Source organism: Acipenser ruthenus, chromosome 6 (genome assembly GCF_902713425.1).
Source record: "Acipenser ruthenus chromosome 6, fAciRut3.2 maternal haplotype, whole genome shotgun sequence".
NCBI classification, from domain to species: Eukaryota; Metazoa; Chordata; class Actinopteri; order Acipenseriformes; family Acipenseridae; genus Acipenser; species Acipenser ruthenus.
Window position 1 is genome coordinate 25,137,584 of NC_081194.1, and position 17,420 is coordinate 25,155,003.

Sequence of the window (17,420 nt, forward strand, 5' to 3'; positions counted from 1 at the left end):
AAGTGATTACTATATTAAGTTATTTGACTACGTAAACACCAATCAGCATTTTTAAAGAATACCTATTACTGATTTACTGTTGATTTACTATAACTGAATATGAATGACAAAAATGTATGCAGCGTTTCCGCTTGGAAAAACTGCTGCCTGTCACAGTGACTGGTCATTAGATTTTTTAATTCAAAACATCGTTGTCATTCGTTTGACACCTGTCCAATACACAGTTATGGAGAATAAATAGGCCTATGTAAAAAAAAAGTACAATAAAAAATCATTCCTACTTAGCAGCCTTAATTTTTTTTTTTAAGCAGAAAATGAAAGAACATAGGGCCTCATTTACAAAAGGACGCTAAACTTTATGGTGCGCGATAATTGCAATTACTGTGCACGTTAATGATTTCCATATTTACTATTGCAATTTTATTCATTATCGTGCAAAATAGTGGGCATATTATGGTGCACACTAATGTTATTGTGCCATACTATGGTAATCAGAATGAATATGTGTTTTGTATGGTAATGCATGATCATGTATTTAAATGAGCATCCAGCTCAGAATAAGGTAAGATAAGGTAATTCTGCACTTTCCATGGCTTTTGTTGACATAGCTTCTTTCATTTCCAGTAAACTCAAAATGCGTTGCTTTGTGAAGCGTGTCATAGTGACGTTGTATGTTATAATCTTTCATAACTGCAACAATTGCACTGCAAATCAGACATATTGCCTTGCTGTCAAAATTAACAAACAATGAACAAATAATCACCTGGCTAACGATTTTGGAATCTTCTGTGTTCCGCCTCCACCTTTTGTTTCTGTGACATCTCCAACTACTTTTTTGCTACTGATTTTAAATTGTACACAGAGTAAAATAAATAGTTTAAACAAGCCTCGTTTCGCTACCCTAATTAAAATTATGTGTGCTGTGTGCGTGAGGAAACAGATCCTGTGTGCTATTTGATTGGGTATTTTACTACCTCTGAGCTGTGATTGGCTTAATGGGGATGTCACTCATTCAATGCAGACTGCACATGTTGAATACGCATGTTATATTAGAGGCGGGTTGTTTTAAAGAAGATACAGTACAATGCAATTTTAGAAACTAATGGGCAGGCCGTATGCATTAAAGGAGACAAGGACATGTTAAAATTTAAAGGTAAGCAGTGCAGTTTCACTTTACGTTGCCTCTGCCTCTCCCCTGCTGAGTGCTGTGTCTGTTGATCACTCATTTTCAGTCAATGTAAGCCACCTCCACCTTCACAATAAGTTACTGACCAAAAGATACACCAGGACTGCTGGAGCTTTTGATATCACGGCGATCACGGGTAAGTCTCTGACATTATCGCTCACAATACATGTAGCGTGCACGGTATGGTATGTAAATTAGCCAAATAATGTGCACGTAAATTAATGTGTTCTCTGTTAGTAAATCCCGCAGTAAATTTAGATTTATCGAGCACGTTATGAGGCCCATAGTCCATAACAATGTTTTCAAAAGTTGTCGAAATATTTTTTTCTTTTTTTAAAAAATTCGTATTTCGCTTTATAATTTTTTATTCTAATATTTTATACAATAGTTCTTACTGTAATTTAAAACTACAGGTATAATATCAGTGTGAATGAAAGCATTTTGTACTGAAAAGATAGGAGGGTGTGCAAACTTACATAAGAAACCAGGCTGACACATCTAGACTAAAGAGAACATGTAAAAAAATAATTACAAAATACAAAAATGCACTTTATGCTTTCGTTTCAACGAACACACGAGGCACAGCCAATCAGAGTCATGGATGAAAACAAAATAAACAAATCCTCCCCTCCAGGAGGAACGAAAGGAGGGGGAGTATACTGAATCGACCTATCGGTGACTTGCTTTGTCAGCAAGCATGGCTAAGACAGGAACTGCCAAATCACTCTCATTCGATTGCCTGCCTTTAAAGGGCGTAGTCCAGAGAAGCACTACAGGCACACTCATTCGCGCTTGTTAGTGACAGTCAATGTTTCTAGCTGCCCGTCACAGACCTTTTGCTGCCAGTCAAACTGACGGATGGCCTGGCTTCAGTTTCTGCCTGACAATTAGCTTTTGAAACCATCTCTGAGGTAATTACCAGTTAACGGAAACGCTGTGTATGTATACTAGTGAACATTTGACACTGCTTCATACAGTAAACTTAGTAAATCAGGCACAAGCATAGTTCAAAATAGTTTGTCAAAATAAACTGTTTGATGTGGTGTTATTTATAGAACACTAGGCCATTATTTTCCTGACAGACGTGGGAAATAAATTCAATAAATTCATGCAATGCTCTACATGGAAATATTGTTGGAGAAAAAAAAAACAAAAACAAAGACTATCCAGTTTTGATAGTTACTGTATGTACAGACATAATGCAACATTTTGTGCCTGACTTAATCTCTGTTTTAACATACTGTGTTATTCAGGCTTTTTAATTCAAAATGGGCAACTACGTTTTTAATTGCAAACACTGCAGTTATCTTGTTTGTTCTAATGAAAACAACATTGATTTTACAATGGCATGCCAGTTGTCCAGCTGACCTTACAAATGGTAAGTTATAGGGCAAAATTGATCGAAGAGGTGATTAGCTATAATGAAGGTATCTAACTGTAGGATCACATTTTCTCCTTATGGATGCTTTTAAAAACGACCTAATAACAAAACAAATAATATGGCTCCTAATATGCAGGTGTTAAGTAATCCAAGATATATGTATACTAGTTATTCTGCGTATGGTCCTGAGTATTCTATTTCTTTATGTCTGCCTCATACAATTTTAGGTATTTAAACATACTGCATGTAATATTTATAGGATCTGTTTTTTTTGGGTTTTTTTTACCAATGGTAGATAAATACTAGCAGCCTTTAACTCAGGGGTTCTCAACCTTTTTGCTTCTGGACGAAGTACCCAAAGAAAACAAACTTTCTCTTCGTACAGCAGCAGCTGCTTCTGGGACTATGCAAGGCTTCATTTTTGTCAAGCTTCTGTGTGCGTAAGGGAGTTCAGTGGAATTCTAAATGCAGCAAGCCTTGCAAAAACAAATCCAGTGATTTGTATGTTAAAAAATAAAAAGGCTTTTTTTGTTGTCTCCGTTTTTATTCCACAGACACGCCACTGGCTGGACCTGATCGGATTTGCAAAACCTGTTTTCTAAAAAGTGGTAGTTCGATTTATAAGAATATTATAAATGTTTAATAAACATACTTTTCTTTCTTTTTTCTTTCGCTAAAAAAACTGTGATTAGACAAATGTGGATTGACATTTGATTGTGCAGTTTAAATACTGTGTATACAGGAGTCTTATAATATGAATAAAACAATCATTTTTTAATTCTGTTCTTTTGTTCAGTCTCAATGGGTTAACAATGAGTTAACTTCCTTCATAAATAATAGCCCGAATCCTGACACACACACATCAGGGATGGAGTTAAGACTCCTATTGCTATTGCATAGCAGTTTCACTCATTCCAGGTTTTACAAGCTTGATTAGCCCCCTTTGTGAACAAGTTGAGGTTTGTCTTATTAAACTTATACTACTAAAACCAAGAATGGATCAAATGGCTATACAATGGGGGTCTTATTTCCATCCCTGATACATATATATATATATATATATATATATATGTACACACACACAGGGGCGCTGGAACTAGGGGTTACAGTTTTGTTCAATGGCTTTCAGCACCCCCACTTTAAAAATTGTTCCAGTGCCACTGTATATACATATACATATATATATATATATATATATATATATATAATTATTTTTGTTTTACTTACTCAATGTGAAACATATTGCTGGTGCTGAGCAACAGTTCTGTCAAGACATGGAGGTATCTTCGCCAAGCACACACACGTCATGGTCAATGCTCATCCTGGCTCAGTACTTTGTTTTCATCGATGTCATGGCTGAAAATTCAGTTTCGCATAAGCAGGTAGTACTGAATTGGACCAACACTTTCAGTGCTGCAGAAAAAGCAGTGCTGTATTCATTGGAGCACTGACATCAAAATGTCTCCAGCAGCATTTCACTGAACTTGGTTCTGAGGGAGCTGTCTGATGAAATATCAATAAGCTCTTCTAACAGCTTTGATGGGACAGAGGGTGGCAGTTTAGCTTCAATATTCTCACTAATGGGGTTTGTAGCCCACAGGTATGTAGAAGTTTATTCTGTCGTGAGTTCAGGAAAGTAAGTATTACATTTGTTGAGTAGACCAGACAGATGCACTTCCAGCTGCGGTTTGATTACGTCAAAGTCAATGCTTCGTTGCTGAATGAAAGAATGTAAGAGCTCAAACATATCAGTAGTCCCCCCACAGACACAAACTTTCCAGAGTTGTAGTTTCCTTTTGAATACATCAATTATTTCACGCTGGGCAATAAAATGAGTGCTCCCAACTTGCATAGTTTTATTCAGCTTATTCATATCACTGAATATGTCTGCGAGGTAACCCAGTTTTGCTTTATGTTTTTTACTCACAACATCACCTCCTCGCTGTTATTCAGCCTTTACGGTTGAACTTGTTGAAGGAAGTTCTGCATCATCATTCTGTGGGTTTTGTTGTTTTGATGCTGATGGTCGAATTAAAAATGTATCCATATCTGGTATTTATTGTGTGTGTTTCCAATGATTTTTCCTCTGCTCTGTAATCTGTTGTGCTCCCGCCAAAGCTAATATGCAGTGAAAATAACACATTCTCTGATGTATTTTTGGAGGACCCCTTGAAACCTCCTCAAGGCACCCCTGCACTGATCCTACCGGTGTTTTCCCTGAGTGTTAGCTTTTAATAATTGTACATAGTTATCATAGTTTTTGTTAAGTGCTACAATTAAAAGCGACAGTATGGATAGCCCTTATTAAAATGTAATTATTTGATACACTTGCCTTGAAATAACTTTGTTATCCATACTGAAGAATATGTACAGCATATGTATATTTAAAAATCACACAGGTGTTAAAAAAGATATGTAGATAATGTTATTGTAACACCAACATCAAAGTCGAAACAAAAAGAAGAAACAGAACAGTAAATCAATGATCTACAGTATATGTATGCTTGGTCTGGTCATTAAATTGTGTTTTCTGTTTGACAACTATTACCATGGTGTTAACAGTGAGAAAAACATCCTGTACTGTGTCTGTATACAACATCAGCCATATAACTGTATTCTGTTATTTCTGTCCTGGCTATGTAACTGGCTCTAGCATACATGCCATATATATATATATATATATATATATATATATATACATTGGTACATTCAATTACAGCATGAAAAATCAATGCAAAAAACTTTTTTTTTTTTTTACAACTTATTTTATTATCAATAGAACATTGTCAACAAATGTCTGTAACAAAGCAGGCAATAAAAAAGACTTTGGGAAATTTCTTGTGACAAATGCTCATTGCTCTAAACTGAAGAATACAAAATTACAAGTCACAAATCCATTTCAGTTGCTCTCTGTTTCAGCAATGTATCATTGTAGCAATACTAAACAAAACATCACATATACTCCATTATTTCACTGAACACTGATGGCATCCCTGTAACACTTCATTTTTTTATTGTTTAGAAATGTATTACAGCATCTTAATGTAAACATAATTTGCTTATTAAGATTCATTGCACTGTACTTGTTCACTGTGTTACTGTATACTTTAATTACATCAACAGCTAGAAATGTTGCAACCCAGTTAGCTAAAAAAATAACAGTTGTTAATCTTTGGTAACTACCCATAAACTCTCTATACTATTTCAAAACACAGAGAGCATGTTCAGTATTTTAAATTAAATACATCATCTTGGAATGTTATCAGCTCTCTGTGCAATTCAAGGCTACATACAGTGATGTAGATTTTATATATAATCTGTGTGATTAAGATATGTTCATGTAACATTAAACAACATTTAATGCATGGTGTTTTGGCTTTGCAGCATTTCAATGGTCCTTACTAATTTTCCCTGGCTTTTTACTATCCGGTTTTATATATATAAAAAGCTTAAGTGCTTTTGTATTTTTTTTTTTTGATAAAGATTGCTTGTTAAACTACCAGAAATTGTGTATTTTGGTCTTTGTCATATCAATTAATGGCTAATGTTCACTAAATGCTTGTATTTAACATGCTTTCTTGAATTATCTTACATTAAGTGTAGGGTGCCAATACTTTTGTCTGCGACTGTGTTTGTGTGTGTGTGTGCGTGTGTGCATGTCTGCGTGAGTGTGTGTGTATATATGTGTGTGTGTGTATATATATATATATATATATATATATATATATATATATATATACTGTATATATATATATACATACAGTACTGTGCAAAAGTTTTAGGCAGGTGTGAAAAAATGCTGTAAAGTAAGAATGCTTTCAAAAATAGACGTTAATAGTTTATATTTATCAATTAACAAAATGCAAAGTGAGTGAATAGAAGAAAAATCTACATCAAATCAATATTTGGTGTGACCACCCTTTGCCTTCAAAACAGCATCAATTCTTCTAGGTACACTTGCACACAGTTTTTGAAAGAACTCGGCAGGTAGGTTGGCCCAAACATCTTGGAGAACTAACCACAGTTCTTCTGTGGATTTAGGCAGCCTCAGTTGCTTCTCTCTCTTCATGTAATCCCAGACAGACTCGATGATGTTGAGATCAGGGCTCTGTGGGGGCCATACCATCACTTCCAGGACTCCTTGTTCTTCTTTACACTGAAGATAGTTCTTAATGACTTTCGCTGTATGTTTGGGGTTGTTGTCATGCTGCAGAATAAATTTGGGGCCAATCAGATGCCTCCCTGATGGTATTGCATGATGGATAAGTATCTGTCTGTACTTCTCAGCATTGAGGAGACCATTCATTCTGACCAAATCCCCAACTCCACTTGCAGAAATGCAGCCCCAAACTTGCAAGGAACCTCCACCATGCTTCGCTGTTGCCTGCAGACACACATTCGTGTACCGCTCTCCAGCCCTTCTGCGAACAAACTGCCTTCTACTACAGCCAAATATTTCAAATTTTGACTCATCAGTCCAGAGCACCTGCTGCCATTTTTCTGCACCCCAGTTCCTGTGTTTTCGTGCATAGTTGAGTCGCTTGGCCTTGTTTCCACGTCGGAGGTATGGCTTATTGGCCGCAAGTCTTCCATGAAGGCCACTTCTGACCAGATTTCTCCGGACAGTAGATGGGTGTACCAGGGTCCCACTGTTTTCTGCCAATTCTGAGCTGATGGCACTGCTGGACATCTTCTGATTGCGAAGGGAAGTAAGCATGATGTGTCTTTCATCTGCTGCAGTAAGTTTCCTTGGCCGACCACTGCGTCTATGGTCCTCAACGTTGCCCGTTTCTTTGTGCTTCTTCAAAAGAGCTTGGACAGCACATCTGGAAACCCCTGTCTGCCTTGACATTTCTGCCTGGGAGAGACCTTGCTGATGCAGTATAACTACCTTGTGTCTTCTTGCTGTGCTCAGTCTTGCCATGGTGTATGACTTTTGACAGTAAACTGTCTTCAGCAACCTCATCTTGTTAGCTGAGTTTGGCTGTTCCTCACCCAGTTTTATTCCTCCTACACAGCTGTTTATGTTTCAGTTAATGATTGTGTTTCAACATCATCATATTGAATTGATGATCATTAGCACCTGTTTGGTATAATTGAATCATACACCTGACTATATGCCTACAAAATCCCTGACTTTGTGCAAGTGTACCTAGAAGAATTGATGCTGTTTTGAAGGCAAAGGGTGGTCACACCAAATATGGATTTGATTTAGATTTTTCTTCTGTTCACTCACTTTGCATTTAGTTAATTGATAAATATAATCTATTAACATGTCTATTTTTGAAAGCATTCTTACTTTACAGCATTTTTTCACACCTGCCTAAAACTTTTGCACAGTACTGTATATATATACAGACGTGCTCAAATTTGTTGGTACCCTTACAGCTCATTGAAATAATGCTTCATTCCTCCTGAAAAGTGATGAAATTAAAAGCTATTTTATCATGTATACTTGCATGCCTTTGGTATGTCATAGAATAAAGCAAAGAAGCTGTGAAAAGAGATGAATTATTGCTTATTCTACAAAGATATTCTAAAATGGCCTGGACACATTTGTTGGTACCCCTTAGAAAAGATAATAAATAATTGGATTATAGTGATATTTCAAACTAATTAGTTTCTTTAATTAGTATCACACATGTCTCCAATCTTGTAATCAGTCATTCAGCCTATTTAAATGGAGAAAAGTAGTCACTGTGCTGTTTGGTATCATTGTGTGCAACACACTGAACATGGACCAGAAAAAGCAAAGGAGAGAGTTGTCTGAGGAGATCAGAAAGAAAATAATAGACAAGCATGGTAAAGGTAAAGGCTACAAGACCATCTCCAAGCAGCTTGATGTTCCTATGACAACAGTTGCAAATATTATTAAGAAGTTTAAGGTCCATGGAACTGTAGCCAACCTCCCTGGGCGCGGCCACAAGAGGAAAATCGACCCCAGAGTGAACAGAAGGATAGTGCGAATGGTAGAAAAAGAACCAAGGATAACTGCCAAAGAGATACAAGCTGAACTCCAAGGTGAAGGTATGTCAGTACCTGATCGCACCATCCTTCGCTTTTTGAGCGAAAGTGGGCTCCATGGAAGAAGACCCAGGAGGACTCCACTTTTGAAAGAAAAACAAAAAAGCCAGACTGGAATTTGCTAAAATGCATATTGACAAGCCACAATCCTTCTGGGAGAATGTCCTTTGGACAGATGAGTCAAAACTGGAGCTTTTTGGCAAGTCACATCAGCTCTATGTTCACAGACGAAAAAATGAAGTTTTCAAAGAAAAGAACACCATACCTACAGTGAAACATGGAGGAGGCTCGGTTATGTTTTGGGGCTGCTTTGCTGCGCCTGGCACAGGGTGCCTTGAATCTGTGCAGGGCACAATGAAATCTCAAGACTATCAAGGCATTCTGGAGCCAAACGTACTGCCCAGTGTCAGAAAGCTCTGTCTCAGTCACAGGTCATGGGTCCTCCAACAGGATAATGACTCAAAACACACAGCTAAAAGCACCCAAGAATGGATAAGAACAAAACATTGGACTATTCTGAAGTGGCCTTCTATGAGTCCTGATCTGAATCCTATCGAACATCTATGGAAAGAGCTGAAACTTGCAGTCTGGAGAAGGCACCCATCAAACCTGAGACAGCTGGAGCAGTTTGCTCAGGAAGAGTGGGCCAAACTACCTGTTAACAGGTGCAGAAGTCTCATTGAGAGCTACAGAAAACGTTTGATTGCAGTGATTGCCTCTAAAGGTTGTGCAACAAAATATTAGGTTAGCGGTCCCATCATTTTTGTCCATGCCATTTTCATTTGTTTTATTATTTACAATATTATGTTGAATAAAAAATCAAAAGCAAAGTCTGATTTCTATTAAATATGGAATAAACAATGGTGGATGCCAATTACTTTTGTCAGTTTCAAGTTATTTCAGAGAAAATTGTGCATTCTTCGTTTTTTGTGGAGGGGTACCAACAAATTTGAGCACGTCTGTATATAATCATTAAGTTGCTTTTGAACAGAAATGGTTAATAATTTTAATTCAGAAAGGCATTCACCAAATCACTCCTTTAGTGTGGGATGCTCTTCCCTTTTGTAGTTTGAATAGAAAGTCTTGAACAGAAACTTTTTATAGAACAAGGCTATATCAGATTGTCATTTAAATAACATATTGCCAGAGTATGCAATTTGCTTGTGAGTTTTAAAATAACCTATTCACTTACATTTTGTAAGCCTAAAATAACCTTTTTTCGATGCATTTCCAAACGGAGAGAACTAGATAATTGTAGCCATTCCCTGCTTCTCTACCCAGTCACATGTCATTCTATGACAAATTGCTTTTGAAAATTAGGACTATAAAAGTATAGAATAAAAGCATTTCTCTTGGCTGGTCTCATGACAAATACATATTTAGACTCCATATTCATATATGAAATAAATATTGCAGTGTGTTGCAGGATCTACTATAGAATAACATTTTTACTATGTGGTGTATTGGTAGCATTGGAGACCGAGCTCTATTTATCTTCAGAGCAGTACAGTAAGAGCACAGGCAGTGGCAACTTGACATTTCCCAAGATGCCCTGTGGACATGGTATACTGTATCCCAAAACCAGCTCAGATGTATTCCTGTCTGCATAGGAGGCCTGGTTTTTGTTCTGTTTATATGGGTACACAGTTTACCTCCATTGTATTTAATGTTACAAAATGAGAACATCTTAAGAATCATACTTATTGGTTTTATATTTTTTAAACAGGTGCTTTCCTCTTTCAAAACATAGAAGAGTAAATTACAGACTGAAGTAAAAACTTTGAAAATATGGCTTCTATTATGCAGTTTTCCCTGAGGGGTGGTATATTGTGCCACTTATTTGCATCACAAAGAGCAATAAACAAAAAAAAGGTTTGATATACTACTTTTAAGGTAGCAGTAAATACATATACCTCTTTCATAAATTCTTAAAAACAGACCACTGGGCCTACAATAAACAATATTAAGTTGTTTTAAATCCTAGAAACATGAAAACTATTTAAAAAACCAGATGTTGGTGTCTTGGGTTACTCTTGGGTGCTCTCCTTTGAATGAGATGTAAAACAAAGATAATATCTACATAGTGGACTTTCCACTAAACTATTTTTAAAAAGTGCAGTTACATTCATTTGAGTGTCCTGGCTAAATCCCATTACAGATAAATATAACTCTGGTCTGACTATCCCTCCTAACCTGGTGCTCTTCTGTTCACCAGGTCACCACTCACTGTAAACTAAACCATGTTGTCAGTCTCTCCTACCTGCTTACTGTATATATTTAGTATAGGATTAATTGATTGCCACAACATAACCTAATAGCCGAGTCATCATATTTTGTAATGCTAACCTGGTTTGTTATTGACAACCTAATCTCTGGTTTAAAAGACCTTTGGGGTGTGTCAAATGTTTTAGGAGACAACCCCAAATCCCTAATACCACTTTAAATATCAGATAGCCAGAAATCTATAAAAATGGAATTGTTCTATACATGTTCATCTAATTCCAATTAAGAGCACACACAGGAGATAATGGCATTTAATACCCTGATTATTTATAGAATCATAGACACGTTTTAAACCAATTGGGATTGGCTGTCACTTCCACATTAGTGTTCATCACCACCAATTTCTAATCCCTTGTGTCTTTTGAACTTCCACATTGTGGAGTGCTGTAATTCCTCAAATGTTATATCTATTTCCTCCATACAGTAAATGTTGTTGTTGTCTGAGTGACTTTAGGCACACAGTGCTAAAGTAAAAATGTTTTATATATTTGTAAATCATGTTCTTAAAATTACGCAAAATACCAAAAATCTCCCCCATTCCTCTAAAGAATCAGTTATCATTTTTATTAGCTTTTGATGCATTCTGAAAACTTATTTATTAAGTATTCATTTAAGAACTGTAGATTAGACCACTAGAACAACCTAAAAGGTCTAGGATGACATGTTTTATAACGCAAATTACAAGTCCATTTTACCAGGTATCTTAATTACCAGAAGTTTATATATGCTACACCCTTATTAAAGTTTACTGTGGTATTTTTGCACTGTATTTTGGCAGTTTTAACATGCTTTTCGCATGGTTATACAATGCGTTTACCATAGTTTACCCTGGTTTGTCATGTTTATTAATATGCTTTACCATACCCCGCTACCCCGCTACTCTTTACAATGATTACCTATTAACTATGATTTACCATGCTCTCATTTTGCTTTATTATAATTTGCTATGCTTTTACTAGTGGCAGTTATCATGTTTTTGTTTTAATTTAATTTGTTTTATTCATGTTTCTAAATTGTCCTAAAATCAAATTTATTGTAAGGTAAAATCTAAATATAAACAAATGGGCAACTTCTCATTAATTCTGTAAACCAATTGGAAATTGTAAACACAAAACTTACAATTTCCTCACTATAAGAGATTATACAATAGCCAATATGTTAACACAATAACACAAATACAGGTACCTATTAACACACTTCAGCTATACCACAGTGATCAACATTCAAGTAGAAATACTGTTTCATAAAATACAATAAATGCTATATAAGGTTACATTTATTAAATTAAAAATAAATGTGGTCCTTACCTTACTGAAAATGTTTAGACAAAAATGTCCAAATGCATTAATTCAAAAGAAGATTGTTGGTATTGTCAATTGTTCCTTTTCTATCTGAATTGCAGTATTAAGCAGCAGAGTGTATTATTATGGTTGTGTTCTGTTATGCTGGGCAAATGGGAAGTATCTGGCATAAAGACAAGTGAAGCAAAATGACCTAACTAAATACATGTAGAACACACCTCTCACACACTGCTTGTTAACTTCGTCCGTCTCCACCACCATATTCATTTATTTTAGAGCTTTGTCCTTGTTATAAAGTGTTTAGAAACTGCACATTTAAACATGATTATGGGATTATTTTAAGTATATATTTTTTATTTGTATGTTTTTTTTATTTTATTTTGCTCCCCTGTTTTAAAACAGTCTTCTTTAATTAACATTGAAAATGCTTATGGAATGAAATGGCTTGTATCCACTACCCCACCCAAGAAAACTTTTGCACAGTAACAATTGAGTGCATTATTTACTGAGAAATCTGAATAAAACCCAGCTCAAACACACTTGCCTCTGATGGACACATGCTAATATTATTCACATTGAAATATAGCCACCCTGTCTATCTGCATTAGGGGAAGAAAACCTCTGTTATCCCTTATACAAGTTTAAACCAGTAATTTTGCAGGTAACGTTTTCCCATGCTTTTCCAATTGTTATACTACAGTATGCTTTTAACATAGTTTACCATGGTTTTCCATAGTTTTGTAATGGGCTCCACCATGTATTTATGTATCAGCAGCATGTATTACAGTGTCTACAGGATCTATGTGTCTGGAAGATATTGTTCATACGGCACCTCCACAATAACACTGTCACAGGGGACATGCATGTCCCAGGGGATAATGATCCTTCATTTGCTTTCTTGTTGGTAGATATCATGCTTTTCAAAACCATACTGACAATGGCACCATGAAAGCCATCATTTTGTAAGGTGTAGAGTTTAAATTATTAACTGACAAGCATTTAAAAATGTAAGCTGAAACATACACATAAACAATTCATATTCTTAAAACACCTGTCCTATTCCCCCAGGTTGGTTTCTGTCTTAGAAAATATCACAAAGTGTGAATGGTTTAACTGGATCACATGACCATTCTGGAAAAACAGTGTATATGTATTGTACAGGTACACTTAATTTATAACGGACTCTAAGGGACTGTGCAAACCAGTACTTTTTAGAAAGAACTACAGTATGGTATAATGAGATTTCAAAAACTTTAATTAAGGTAGAACACAGTAAGACACAAGGGAAACAAAAACAGTAATTCAGTGGTTAGTGGGTTACAATAAGGTAATTATTGCCAAATGTCAGGAACTTCAATTACTAAAGGGAGAATTGTTTTCATTGTTTAGCTATTTTTTTAACCCTTAACTAAAGAGAGAAAAAAGCTGACCATACAAAGCTTATTTGGCAGAAGCTTATTTCCAACTACTGTATTTTTGCAGTTGTTCTAACATCAGTTTTACTCATGGAAAGTTCAGCAACGTTATTACTGTTATTATCTGTTAGTTTTTTTTAATAAGCAGTTATTTTGATGCAATACCAGTATGAAAGCTGTGACACTCCGGCGATTTGGAATGAACCAGGAATGAAAGCAGGGACAGAAAAAGCAAAGGACATGCAACTACTGCAACTTCTTCCACAAGTCCATACTAACGTTCAAAAACAAATACTCTTATGTAATTGTCTTCCCTTTTATTTGCTTGTTTACTACCAAAATGTAAGGCGCAGTAAGCTACAGTAATGTAAGGTACAGTATGAACCAAAAAATCTGCCTGTGGACCAGATATACAGTGTATACTTGGATATGTTGAAAACAGGCTTACAGTCTATGACACTGAAGACAACCTGTTATTCAAAAGGTTTCTACTGTTGATTTGCATTGGCAGTGCAGCAGTCTCCCTACAGTACAGTGAGTTTGAATTTCAAACAACTACAGGGCTTCAATTTAACATTTCTAGCATAAAGTTTAACCCCATGTATACTTTACGTTAACTTATAGGGTGGCAGAATCAATGATTTTTAATCTTTTGCTTCCAGGAACGTGCTTAAGATGAAGAAATCTTTTTTCTTCTTGTAACAAGCACTTGCAAGCTGCGGTTACTGGCTGCTGCCCACAAGCTGCATAAAAGAGCAATCAGGAGAGCCTATTTTTGTTTTACAACACTGAGGTAACTCTATATTTTTGAAGCAGGCATTAAAGTGGCAAATTATTCCACTCTTCTGGCCAATCATAAGCAGCAATATTGCCTTGAAAAAGCTATTACTGTTTCTTGTAGTGGTAGTAATTGTTCAATAGAATCCAGATTTAAGTGGAGCTTGAAAAAGTAGATTTCTATTGTATTGGTATTATGACAAAACATGAGGGATTTCTAAAATGTAGGGCAAGGAGGCAACGAGGACCTACTAACAGCTCTCTAGTACTGCACATTGTGATTTAACTCAAGGAGCTGCAGTTTATTAATGTATTTATTTTGCTATAAAATAGTCCTGCATGACAACATTTAATGACTCAATTTGTAATACAGCTTCAGTAGATATGCCTTTTATCCCCCACATTTCATATCAGGGTAATTATGCCACCAGTACATTTTTTTATTTAAATAATGTGCTGTGGCAAAGTGGTTAATAGTGTGCAGGTGAAGGTGATCAATGAACAGACAGACAATTATAATCCAGGTGCAAAGGTTTGTTTTATTAATTTTATGTCCAGTGCCTGATGGCAAAACAAACAATAAAGATGGTAAGTAATACAGCTGCGTGTATTACTTACTTTGTAATTCCCGGGTTGGTCCCAAAATAATAGTCCTGTTTATTGTACCCCCACATTAAACACGTATATTCAAAACACAGGTCCTTCTGGGTTATTTTTTAATAACCAAAACGAAGGAACAGATTACGTCGCTTCGACCCCTAGTTATACCGTCACTCATGACCCCTTGGTAAACGACTGCAGCCGCTCCTCCAATCTGCGGCTGCCACATCATTTCCCTTCCGGGTCAATGAGTTAGTGTACCGAAGCTCCACCCCTTTTCTAAATGACCAACTTCCTTTTAACCCTAGGAACGAAGTGTCAGACCAAGCAGTCCAGGGTACCCTGTTCCCGTTACTTAGCGCCCTCACAGGACAGGAGGGAGATTTACCACCAGAATCATTGTCTTTCTGTCACATGTGCCTTTTAGAAATAATTGTTTACTATATTATAGAAGTTCTGACAATCCTGAATTTCCTATTTGTATGTTTGAAGCTAACCCCATCATGGTGTAATTTCGTTTTTTTTCAGACACTTTAATATATTTAATGTGCTCACTGATGCATTTTCAAGTCACGTAAGCCTATGCATGAGCTGTTTGTGTTTCAACTAGGTTATTAGAGGAATAAAGGGGAGCACATACAGCACCAGCCAGAACAATTAAAACATTCCATTTGGTTTCTGTCTGAGACAGCGTTAGGAAACTGGCTACTAAGGGAAAGGGAATATTACTTATCACTGCTAGGTCAGCTGGGTGGATCATGATGTGATCTAACTTGTTTCAGATGACAAGCAAGGATGATTGCACCAAGTCCACACCTGGTTACTTGAATATGTTGCATGGTCGACATGCTGAAAATGGTCAAACACTGCAATAAGCTGTGACAATTGTCTAAGCTCTGTTAGTTACTAAAAGTTAATCAATAAATTCAAGCTTCTGTCTTTGTTTTCCTATCTGTTTTATCTTAAATGATGTTTCTTTACATCACTATAAAAAGCTGTTTCAAAGAGTTTATATCTAAACATGTTACTGTACAGCAGTAACTACTAAGAGTAAAAAATGTCTTGTTTCATTATAGTTCTTCTACTGCAGTACATCAATCAGTTACACATGTATTATTATCCCACATAAAACAGTAAAAAATACATAAACATCCAAATGCCCAAATAAGTACCTATAATGAGCATTTCGGAAATTATAGGGTCCAATCCCTTGACCTTGCCTGCTAATGTAGCCTCATAATAAGACACAACATATTTTCCAGTCAAGCACAAACAGAACACTGCCATATACAGAATGGGTTTCAGCAACCAAGTTAGGGGTTAAGAGTTTAGAACTGTCATGCAAAATGGTTCACAAAGCAATGATTTATAATGGAAATGAGGCTATGAATACATATCAAATTTTAGTTTGAATGAATGCCGGTTTACCTTTTAAACATTTATGCTGCCACAGTTAATTAACAGATAAGTATTACAAATTGCACTGAAATTAAGATTTTCTTATATTAATACATGTAAAAGGCTTATACTTACAGTGATTTGGTCATGTTTTCTGAAGCAGATGATCTTTCTGTAACCAACTATGCTCAGCTCACCGCTACCACCCCTGCGCTGACTCGGGAGGGCGAAGACGAACACACACTGTCCTCCGAAGCGTGTGCTGCCAGCCGACCGCTTTTTTTTCACACTGCGCTCACCATGCAGCCACCCAAGAGCTACAGCGTCGGATGACAACGCAGCTCTCGGGCAGCTTACAGACAAGCCCGCAGTCACCTGGCCAGACTACAGGGGTCCCTGGTGCGCGGTGAGCCGAGGACACCCTGGCCGACCTAACCCTCCTTCCCCCAGGGCGACGCTCAGCCAATTGTGCGCTGCCCCCTGGGGGCTCCCATCCACGGTCGGCTCTGGAATAGCCTGGACTCGAACTCGCGACGTCCAGACTATAGAGCGGATCCTGCACTCCACTTGGAGCGCCTTTACTGGATGCGCCACTCGAGAACCCCCCCCCCCCCCCCCCCAACTATGCTTTTTAAACCTGCTACTTTATACAGTAGCTCAATTACTTCCTCTCACACTATGACAGTTACCCAACAAGATCAAAACTATATCCCACAGGACCAGAAAAAGGCAAGTGTTAGTTTTTTGCCCAACACCTTTATTGATACATGCTGTTACAAATGTCTTTTTTAGCTCTTGTCATTGGAATACAAGTACAATAGGTACAAAACATTAAAATGTAACTGCCTGAGAACACACAATATCATGTTAGTAGTAAAAGAAAAGTAATAAAATAACAAATACATTTTTCAATTGGGTGTTTTTAAGTTACTGATGCACTATAGTAGTAGTATTGTGGTTGTCATTTTTTACCCATGCATTTTATATTTAACTTATTAATCAATCTTGTTTATAAACCTTTGAAACTCATACAATGCATTCCCTTATAGTTGCAT

At 36.6% G+C, this 17,420-nt stretch overlaps 1 protein-coding gene across 7 annotated transcripts in view; it reads right to left on the bottom strand.

Moving 5' to 3' along the window:
* LOC117411059 (1-phosphatidylinositol 4,5-bisphosphate phosphodiesterase beta-4) overlaps positions 1 to 17,420 on the bottom strand; it is a 145,500-nt gene that overhangs the window by 68,481 nt on the left and 59,599 nt on the right. Inside the window, exon 1 of one of the 7 annotated variants that reach the window (XM_034018108.3) lies at positions 12,182 to 12,522. The exons of the other annotated variants lie outside the window; for them this stretch is intronic. The gene's annotated coding sequence lies outside the window, so the exon portion shown is untranslated. Of the gene's footprint in view, positions 1 to 12,181; positions 12,523 to 17,420 lie in introns of those variants that run through there. 7 annotated transcript variants of the gene reach the window in all.